This window comes from Hydra vulgaris, chromosome 08 (assembly GCF_038396675.1).
Source record: "Hydra vulgaris chromosome 08, alternate assembly HydraT2T_AEP".
Lineage (NCBI taxonomy): Eukaryota > Metazoa > Cnidaria > Hydrozoa > Anthoathecata > Hydridae > Hydra > Hydra vulgaris.
The window spans coordinates 37,033,884-37,045,910 of NC_088927.1; positions in this window are offsets into that span (position 1 = coordinate 37,033,884).

Consider the following 12,027-nt stretch of genomic DNA (forward strand, 5'->3'; position numbering starts at 1 on the left):
TGCGAGATGGAATTTAAGAGCTATACTAGCGATCCTGGCCTTCATCTTAATTCCTTCAACAAGGACAGTTCTGCAGAGAGTACGTTGATTTATATTGTATGGCTGGGCAGACCATTGGTCCTACAGACCAACTGTACAACGAAAATGACTATAATAACTTGGCTGAAGTACTGAATCCATACAAAAAGGCTTTAAGCTCTTTGAAAAATCAGTGGACATGAGAGCCATCCATACTACAGATCCCCAGAAATAATCAATGCACAGAGCGCGCAATCAAAGTAATGAAGGAAATGTATTTGTCATCCAAAAATAATGACAAATTGCAACTTCTATTCCTTCTATGCAAAAACCAAGAGCAAGGTCAACGATCTGAGTCATTGTTGGATTGAAAATTTATTGTATTACATGATTTTGACATTTTAAATACATTTAAATACATAGTAGTACTTATGTCAAAATCGATTTTTCAATGGCAGGGTGAACTTTTATCAAAAGATATGCAAATAATAGTTCATTTCGTGCTTTTTAGGTAAAAGTTCATCAAACTACCATACAGGAGCATGGGGTTGAAAAAAAGTCATAACCCTAATATAAACAGCCCTCAGATTTAGGAAAAATGACCTTAAACTGTAAAAGATCGGCAAAAAAATTTGAAACAAAGGAGTTACCATAAGATAGAAATGAGGTCAGCGATTTTTTGCCAACCTCAAACATTTTTAAGTTGGCAATTAGGCTGGCATTGCTGAATGCCCACCTTTCCAAGGGCTGCATATATATATACATATATATATATATATATATATATACATTTTTATTTTTTTTTACTGTAAATCACGCGCGGAGTGTTGCTACATCGACTATCTTATAGCCTGACTCGCAAGGGAGTGCTGCTACATCAACTGACAAATAGCCTGACTCGCAAGGGAGTGCTTCTACATCGACTGACAAATAGCCTGACCCACAAGGGAGTGCTGCTACATCTACTATCTTTTAGCCTGACCCGCAAGGGAGTGTTGCTACATCGACTGAGGGTTTGGTTGGGGCAGGCAGTCTCTCAATTAATAAAAAAAAATAATTCCGGTCTTGCATTTTAATTTTTACTTTTTGTCAACAAAATATGGAAAAAACTTTCGGACAACATCTACGGGTTGTATATATATATATATATATATATATATATATATATATATATATATATATATATATATTATATATATATATATATATATATATATATATATATATATATATATATATATATATATATATATATATATATATATATATATATATATATATATAAATTAGTAAAAAACACTTATCTAATCTTTGTAAAAAATTTGTAAAAAGCACTTATCTAATCTAATGTTTTTTACTAATTTATTATTGCTCTGTTCTTTAAGAACATTGAGCACTCTATTTGTAAAATACACTAACATAATTTACATATATATATATATATATATATATATATATATATATATATATATATATATATATATATATATATATATATATATATATATATATATATATATATATATATATATTGAATAGTATGCAATATATATATATATACAGTGGGCAAAATAATTGTCCGTACATATAGATAGAAAAAAATAAATTAAACCAATAGATAGCGCATAAGAAAACAAATAAAAACGATACACCATCTTTAATTTTCTCCAGACAATTTAAATTATAATTAACTTATTTAAAAGTTTTAAAAATTTTAAAACCAAAAAATTGTCCGTAAATTTGATTTAAAAGGTAAAATTTTGTTTATAAATGATTTTTATAATAATATCTTGTACTTTTAGGTTAAATAATACTATAATAAATAAAAATAAACCTTTTCTTAACTACGTGGCTATGATGGAAGGAAAAAGAAAAGAATATAGTATTGACTTACATAAACGAGTAATTTTAGATAGGGAAAATGGATTATCAATTAGAAAAGTTGCAAAAATGTTGAAAATACCACCAAGCTCTGCTCAATATATATGGGAAAAGTATTTAAAAACAAAATCAGTGGCAAATAATGGTGTATGAGGCAGAAAAAAATCAACAACGCCAAGAGTTAACAGGTGCATAGTTGGGAAAATCGAGCAGAATAGAAGAAAAAATGACGTAGAAGTATCAAAAGAGCTGGAAAATGAATTAAATATTAAACTATCGCCACAAACAATTAGGAACAGACTGCATGAAGCCAATATTTTTGCACGGACGCCTCGGAGAAAACCATTCATCAGCATAGTGAACAAGAGAAAACGGTTGCAGTGGGCAAAGGAACATGCTCTGAAGGATGATACATTCTGGAATATGATTATTTGGTCAGACAAGAATAAATTTAATTTATATGGAGCTGATGGTGGTGCAAAAGTTTATAGAAGAGTCGGAGAAGAATATAATGTGAAGTGTTTGAAGGCAAGATTTAAATTTTGTGGTGGAAATGTTATGGTTTGGGGCTGCATGAGTGCGTCCGGTGTTGGCAAAATTGAATTTATTGATGAGAAAATGGATCAACACTTATATAGATCCATATTAGAACAGAATTTGGTGGCTTCGGCAGGAAAATTAGGAATCGGAACGGAATTTATATTCCAACATGACAACGATCCAAAACACAAAGCTGGATCTGTAACAAGATATCTTGCTGCAAATAGCAATAACGTGTTGGATTGGGTTGCACAATCGCCCGATTTGAACCCTATAGAACATTTATGGTCAGTGGTGGAAAAAAGAATGAAAGATCGAGCTCCAAAGAATAAAAACAAGCTCAAAGAATTGGTTTTAGATGTTTGGTCATCAATTAATCAAGAAATTACGTCGTAACTCGTCTCGTCAATGAAAAATCGTTGTAGAGCAGTTATTGAAGCTGATGGTGGTCCAACAAGATATTAATTTAATTTTAAATAATTTTAATTTAAAAATTAACATGGTGTATGGACAATTTTTTTGTTTAAACTTTTAACTCTTTTCAAATAAACTTATATAACTTTTCATATATTAATATATTTTTAACTAATACACTTTAAATTACTTTAATATTATAATATTTCTTTAAAAACTCTTAATTACAACTATCTAAATACTTTTAAATGTTGTTTTGATCAAATATAGATTCTTTTTATTAATGTACAATTATTTTGCCCACTGTATATATATACATATATATGTATATATATATATATATATATATATATATATATATATATATATATATATATATATATATATATATATATATATTTATATGTATATATATATATATATATATATATATATATATACATATATATGTATATATATATATATATGTATATATATATATATATATATATATATATATATATATATATAATATATATATATATATATATATATATATATATATATATATGTATACATATATATATACATATATATGTATATATATATATGTATATATATATATTTATATATATATATATATATATATAATATTGAATAGTATGCAAAATATATATATATATTGAATAGTATGCAATATATATATATTGAATAGTATGCAATATATATATATATATATATATATATATATATATATTGAATAGTATGCAAAATAGATTTTTATAGTGAAAAAACTCAATTATATATATATACATATATATATATATATATATATATATATATATATATATATATACATATATTTATATATATATATATATATATATATATATATATATATATATATATATATATATATATATACATATATATAACTCTTACATGTTGTCAGAAAGTTTTTTCCGTATTTTGTTGACAAAAAGTAAAAATTAAAATGCAAGACCGGAATTTTTTTTTTATCAATTGATAGACTGCCTGCCCCAACCAAACCCTCAGTCGATGTAGCAGCACTTCCTTGCAAGTCAGGCTAAAAGATAGTAGATCTAGCAGCACTCCATTGTAAGTCAGGCTATTTGTCAGTCGATGTAGCAGCACTTTGTTGCGAGTCAGGGTATAAGATAGTCGACGAAGCAACACTCAGTGCATAATTTACAGTAAAAAAAAAAATAATAAAAACATTTTATCAAAAAAATAAAAATAAAAACATTGTTTACATTGTTAAAAACATTCAGAATGTTTTTGAAAACATTCTAGTCAATTGCGGTTTTGTGGTTTTTTTTATAAACAAGTAACTTGTAATTAAAATAATTGTTTTAACTTTCTGACAACAGGCAAATGTAAAACGAAAATGAAAAGTCATTAAAAGTAATGTGAGTGTTGGCGTAAGAAACTTTTTTTTCCTTCCCTACTTCCCAAATGCAACAATCTATAGAACTATATATATATATATATATATATATATATATATATATATATATATATATATATATATATATATATATATCAGGGTATAAGATAGTCGACGAAGCAACACTCAGTGCATAATTTACAGTAAAAAAAAAAATAATAAAAACATTTTATCAAAAAAATAAAAATAAAAACATTGTTTACATTGTTAAAAACCTTCAGAATGTTTTTGAAAATAGTCTGGTCAATTAAATTTGCGTTTTTGTGTTTTTTTTTAAAAACAATTAATTTGTAATTAAATTAATGGTTTTAACTTTCTGACAACAGGCAAATGTTAAACGAAAGTCAAAAGTAATTAAAAGTGACGTGTGTGTTGACATAAGAATCATTTTTTTCCTTCCCTACTTCCCAAATGCAACAATCTATAGAACTATATATATATATATATATATATATATATATATATATATATATATATATATATATATATATATATATATTTATATGTTGTTATGGCAACATCACAACACATCATTATTTCCACCTTCAAGTCAAAATTATTAATCTAATTGCAGAAGTAAATACACTGTTTTTAAAAAACTCTTTTGTCTTTTTGATAGAGTTAATTTTTTTAATCGATAATTTATTTTTATTTAATGCGAAGTGTACATTTACTAACTGCTAAACAGGCCTTGTTTTAAATAAAAAATGCTAAAATAAAATTCTCTTAATTTTTTATTATTTAAAGACATCAAGTCTTTAAGAAAACTACTGTAATTTCATAAAATACTGGAAAATGAGTTCAATTAAAAAATTAACTCAATTAACAAAGACAATGTTACTACATTTTCTTTTAATTTTTTTTTTATATATTAAAAATATTAACAAAAAAAATTAAATATATAATTATATATTTAATTTTTTTTTTTTGATATTTCAAATATATAACTTAAAAAAAAAAAAAAAAACCTATAACTGACATTTTATGATAAAAATTAAAAATGACCAAGCAAGAGTATATATATAGAGAGAGAGACTAGCCGTGGCACAGTGGGAAAACCCCACCTCTGGGCAAGCTTTGCGACATCGGTTAGGAAGGAGGCATGAACTTCCAATTAAATGCTTATCTACAGTGCTCTGTGATAATAACATAAGGACTTTTTAAGGCACCTAAATAAAATTAAAAAAATATATATTTTTTTTAATTTTAATTCAGACGCGGTCAAAATCCAGCCAATTTTACAAATCCAGCTCAAACCTGGCAACGGCAAAAAGTCAGCAAATCCAGCAAAATTTTAGTCGGATTTTGGTAAGATATTTATTACATCTTTTTTGCCTGTGTTTACATGTATACTTAATATTTCATTTATACAAATCAATGTCCTCTGTAATTCTATATTCTATGAACTCAATGTTTGTATTGGTATCTGTATTTACGTTTCTTTACAATTTAATTAGTCTAATTGCAAACAACTCAAAGATTTTTGAGTTGTTTGCAATTAGACTTTAAAAAAAATTCTGAAGAGAAGACACACAATATTCTGAAGTGAAGACATACGATAGAGTCTGAAGTGAAGACACAAATGTGGTTAAATATACATTCAATAAAGTTACAGTGCAGAGGGTATCGATGCAAGATGGAAGTCTATCTGAGCATACTGAGCAGCAGATTGACAAAATTGAAAAAACTCCAGCAAAAAAAGCCCAGCTGGATAATTCTTCTTCATCATCATCATTAATCTGACAATGTATTGATGAAATTGTTCAGTCTACGTCCGCTGGTAGCACAGCACATGAACAACAATTATCAATAGACATTAACACTCAGCTAATATCTGGCAAAACCAGAAATAGATACTCTGATCCACTACAGTGGTGGAGTGACAACATGCAACAAATTGCAAGCTGTGGCGACAGTAGCTCGCATTTATTTTAGTGCCTCACAACAAGTTAACCATCAGAATGTTTGTTCAATGTTCCTGGGGAGGTCCTCAATGATCATGGTAGTTCACTCCTGCCACATAACGCTTATATATATTTATGCCAATATTTCTAAAGTACAATTCAAAACTGATCAAAAACATTTTTAAAAAACAATTGAAATTGAAGTTACTTTACTTCACTTTCAAATTGAAAGTTTCAACTGTTTATCAATAATATGTTATGTGAAATTGTGTCCTTCTATTTTAATAACAACAATGAAGTTTAGCAGAAAACAGTTGGCACTTGGTATTCATAATCTGTTTCATAATCTGGCTCTGGCCAGATTTGAAAACAAAATTGCAGGAGCCGAGAGAGAGGGATGGCCAAATATCTCTTACCACTTGTATTTATTATAGATAACAATAAATCCAAATATACATACTAGCAACACACACCAGGTGCTGTGTGAATGATTGAGTAGTTATCAATCAATAAGAAAATATTATATGCTCTATTAGATTTGAATTATGTGTAATTCAATCATTATTATCTTAGAATATGGCTACAACAATACTTGCAAGACAGGTACAAGTACAACTTTTAATGAAAGATGACAAGTCTAAATAAATGATTACTGCATGTTTGAAGTTGCCTAAGACAAATATTTAATAAGAAAAATGATATTATTTAGCACATCGCCAACAGATGGCATCAATTCAGGAAAATCCTGTGGAAGAACTCTCATATAAAATGAGTTTTTAATTTTTTAAACTTTTTAATTTGATTTACATATATATATATATATATATATATATATATATATATATATATATATATATATATATATATATATATATATATATATATATATATATATATATATGTATATATATATATATATATATATATATGTATATATATATATATATATATATATATATATATGTATATATATATATATATATATATATATATATATATACATATATATATATATATATATATATGTGTGTGTGTGTGTGTGTATATATATATATATTTATATATATATATATATATATATATATATATATATATATATATATATATATATATATATATATATATATATATATATATATATATGTATATATATATATATATTATTATTATTATTATTATTATTATTATTATTATTATTATTATTATTTTTATTATTAATATAATAATTATTATTTTTTATTATATATATATATATATATATATATATATATATATATATATATATATATTATATATATATATAACAATAATAATAATAATAGTAATAATAAATATATAAATAAAATAATAAATATATAAATATATATATAAATAAAATAATAAAATAATATATATATATATATATATATATATATATATATATATATATATATATATATATATATATAATAAAATATAATAATCATTATATTAATAATAATAATAATAATAATAATAATAATAATAATAATAATAATAATAATAACAATAATAATAATAATAATAATAATAATAATAATATATATATATATACATATATATATATATATATATATATATATATAAATATATATATATATAAATATATATATATATACACACACACACATATATATATATATATATATATATATATATGTATATATATATATATATATATATATATATATACATATATATATATATATATATATATATATATATATATATATATATATATATATATATATATATATATATATATATATATATATATATATATATATATATATATATATATATATATATATATATGTAAATCAAATTAAAAAGTTTAAAAAATTAAAAACTCATTTTATATATATATATACAATAATAACAATAATAATAAAATATAATAATCATTATATTAATAATAACTTAACAATAATATGTAAATATACATTTATAGATAATACATATATAATAACATTTTTTACTCATTCTCTAAGTGAAAATAATAGAATGTTTCATTTAATAGTTTAAGAACGAAAACCTATACTTCCAGAGTCACTGAGTTTGAATGAGTCAATTTCAATATAACTATATTATCATCTTTTTTCAGAGCCATAAAATATATTATTAACACATTATTAATATATTGCAATTTTACTATATACTGATTGAAGCACACTTGTACTTTACAACACTGTCTACATATACTTACATGATTTTCTAGGAAACTTAGAATTATAGCTAAATAAACTAATTTAAATTATTTAAATTAAAATTTCAATAGTTTAAAAGCTCTAGCAGTAAAATGGTCAATTTGATCATAATGAATATAATAGCGTCATGATCGTAATAGCAAATGATCATATGATGAATATATTAGCTTCAAATTTTTGTATTAGCAGATTTGTATTTACCACATGTACGTAGCGTAACTAAAGTATATTTATCATTCAGTAAACTAACCGATTTTGTAAAGCAGGAAAATCACTTTTAAATCGTTTTATTTCGGTTTTACTTTTCTTGATCGGTATAGACGAGCGTTTTTGTTTAAGTGCAAATTTTCTGAATTAAAGTTTTTTTAATTTTCAGATTTTTTGTTGAAAAAATCGAACTTTGCTTTTAAGGACAGAAATTATATGTGATTTTTAGGTCCTTTCACAAGATAGAAAAATTATAAAGCCGTTGTTTAAAAATATTTAAATTAAATTATCAAACATTGTTGTTTTCGAAAATCTACAAATATTTAACAGGTATTGTTGTATTATAATTTACATTGTGGATATACATGTATGAATGTGATCAAAAAATTGATAAAATAAATCATATGATGAATGATCATAAAACTTTGAAATATCTAAAATAGAACTAATTTCAAATTGGAAAAACTCCCTTTCAAATTGGAAAAACTCCCTAAAATATTCTTTTGATCAATTTGATTATCGATTTTATTTTGATACTGTCGTTAAAAGTTGTCAATAGCAGCACTAACTAAATCTTTGAAACTTAGTTTTTTAAACTCTTGAAAAAATCTAAAAATTCTTCAAAATGATTGAAATTGTTTATGTATGAGTGTGAGTCTTGATTGAACCGATAAAAAGTACATTGACTTTATATCCAACTTTATTTCATCATATTTATTTCATGAATCAGGCTTAGTAGATTTATCGGTTGAACACGATGAAGTTCAGCAACCTATAATTGTTAATTATTGAAAAACTTCATAACAAATTTTTAACCATGAGCGTGACTATGTTTTTTCAAACCGAGACGAAACCGAGACGAGAAGTTAGTACTTCTCGTGAGACCAAGAACGAGACGAGACGAGAAGTTTAACAATTTTTGAAAACAAATTTATTAAAATCCAAGTAAAAAAAAAAAAATAAAATCATGGTTTTGACAAATAGACATAAATGACATTTGTCAAATGTAAATAACTTTTTCAAATATTAATTCAGAATTTTTTTGCCAAACTTTTCCAACAAGACAATGTTTTCTCTGATTAAGATGATTTGTTCTACTTTTTCTGGATGTAAGTTGTGTCTGGATGATCGGACGACATTTCCACCCAAGCTAAAAACTCTCTCTGATTTAGTTGAACTTGCTGGAATAGCTAAAATTTGTCTAGTTAATGAAGAGAGTTCTGGCAATGTATTTGAATGCAATTTCCACCAATCAAGAATCGGAAAGTCTTTTTTGGCATCAGGGAGATGTTCCCTGATGCCAAAAAATATTTTATTTAAATATTTTAATTAGATTTTTAAAAAAAAATCTAATTAAATACTTTATTTAGATTTTTTTTTTTTAAATCTAATTAAAAAATTTTAGATTTTTTTTTAAATTTAGTTAAAGATCTAATTAAAAATTTAATTTGTTTTTGTCAAAAACAAATTAAATTTTTAATTAGAATTTTTAAAATCACGGAGTCAAAATATTAATTAATTAAAAAAACAAATTATTAAGCATTTTGAAAATTATAATAATTTTTTATTTGGAAAATAATATAATCGTTCGACTTTTATGTAGAAGTCTTGTTCTACTTCTCGCGAGATTTTTTTATTTCTCGTTTCTCACGAGAAGTCCCATTTCTCGCGAGAAACGAAAACGAGGCGAGATCTCGCTCATGGTTACAAATTTTGATAACTTTTGACATAATGAAGCTAATTAAAATATTAATTTTTTTTTTTTTTATTGCGCTCTTAAATAGAAATCTAGAGAAAGGTTTTTCAACTGAAATAATAAAAATTAAAAAACTTGACAAAAAATTTTACAATAGGACAACTAAAAGAAATAATGGACATACATGAAAATACAATTATGAAATTGTTTAACGATAACGCAGAAGAATTGGAAACAAGATTATTATTTTTAGCAGAAGAAATGAAAACCCTTATAAAATCTATTGAGTTCGTTTGCGAAAAGTACGAATGTTTATTAAAGGAAATAACGGTCTTTAACTACAAAAACAATCGAAAATCATCATGAAAACGAGCAAAAGATTGAAAACAAAAAAGCTATTATTGATAAACTTGCAGAATTAGAAGATGGATGTCGCCGAAGATAGAAGTCGCCGAAACAACTTGACAATCAATGGACTTGAGGAAAATGAAAACGAAAATTGGCAAGACACGGAGAGTAAAGTGAAGAACTTTGTGAAAACAAAGTTAGGAATAAATGAAAACATCGAAATCGAAAAGCACATCGAGTTGGAAGAAAAGAATTTGGCGAAAAAAGAAGAAATAGGACAATCGTAGTAAAGTTCGATATTGGAAAATTACGTTAAAGCAAAACTTTCGCAACAATGTCTATTCGTCAACAAAGATTTTTGCGAACAAACGATTCAAATAAGAAAAAAGCTGTTTACTGAAGCAAAAGAGTTACGATTGAAAGACAAGTATGCAAAAGTAGTTTATAATAAATTATCAACACGCAATTAACTAAGAAAAATTCCTTTATTTTAAAATTATTAAAATATAAAAATTCTAAAATGGATTTAACTCAACAAAATAACATTAAATTGAATTCACAAAATTTTCTTCAAACTAATTTGAACTTAACGAAAAACTTGATCTTGATTTAAGGTACTTTTATGATACAAGTGCTTTACAAAATAAATGCTCTTATTTTTATAATAATAAAATAAAGGAATTTCTTCAGCGGGATTATATTAATGTTATTCATTTTATTATTAGAAGCCTAAAAATAAACTTTGAAAATTTTTACAAAAACTTAGAAGAAACATCTAATATTTTTAACGTAATACGCGTTACAGAAACGTGTGCAGCACGGACGACGTTGCATTAAACGCAAACCTCCATCTCTAAGGCTTTAATATGGTCCCGTTTGCACGCAAATGGCGATGGCGATGAAGAGATTTTAACTATTGAAATTATTACCGAAAAAATAAAAAATATAATTTTAACCTGTTCGCTGCCAACTACGAGTATACTCGTAGTAAGTTGGCGTCATTTATTTGCCATTTGGTGTCACATGGCGTCATTTATTTAGTTAGCGGGACTTTGATATTTGCCAACAACGAGAATACTCGTAGTAAGCCGGCGTCATGAGTTTGCCAACTACGAGTAAACTCGTAGTTATACCAACTCTTATTTCAAATAATTTTTTTTTCTTAACTTCACATTTGATTTCAGAAAATATTACATTCAAGTTTTTATTTTAAAAACCCAGAGAAACTAATTTAAATGCGGATAAAGACAGAAATAGCTTAAAACAGATAAAAGTAAAATATTGATATTGTTTTAATTTTATTTCATGAAAACTAAAGTGTAAACCTATTCTTTTGAATGATACATT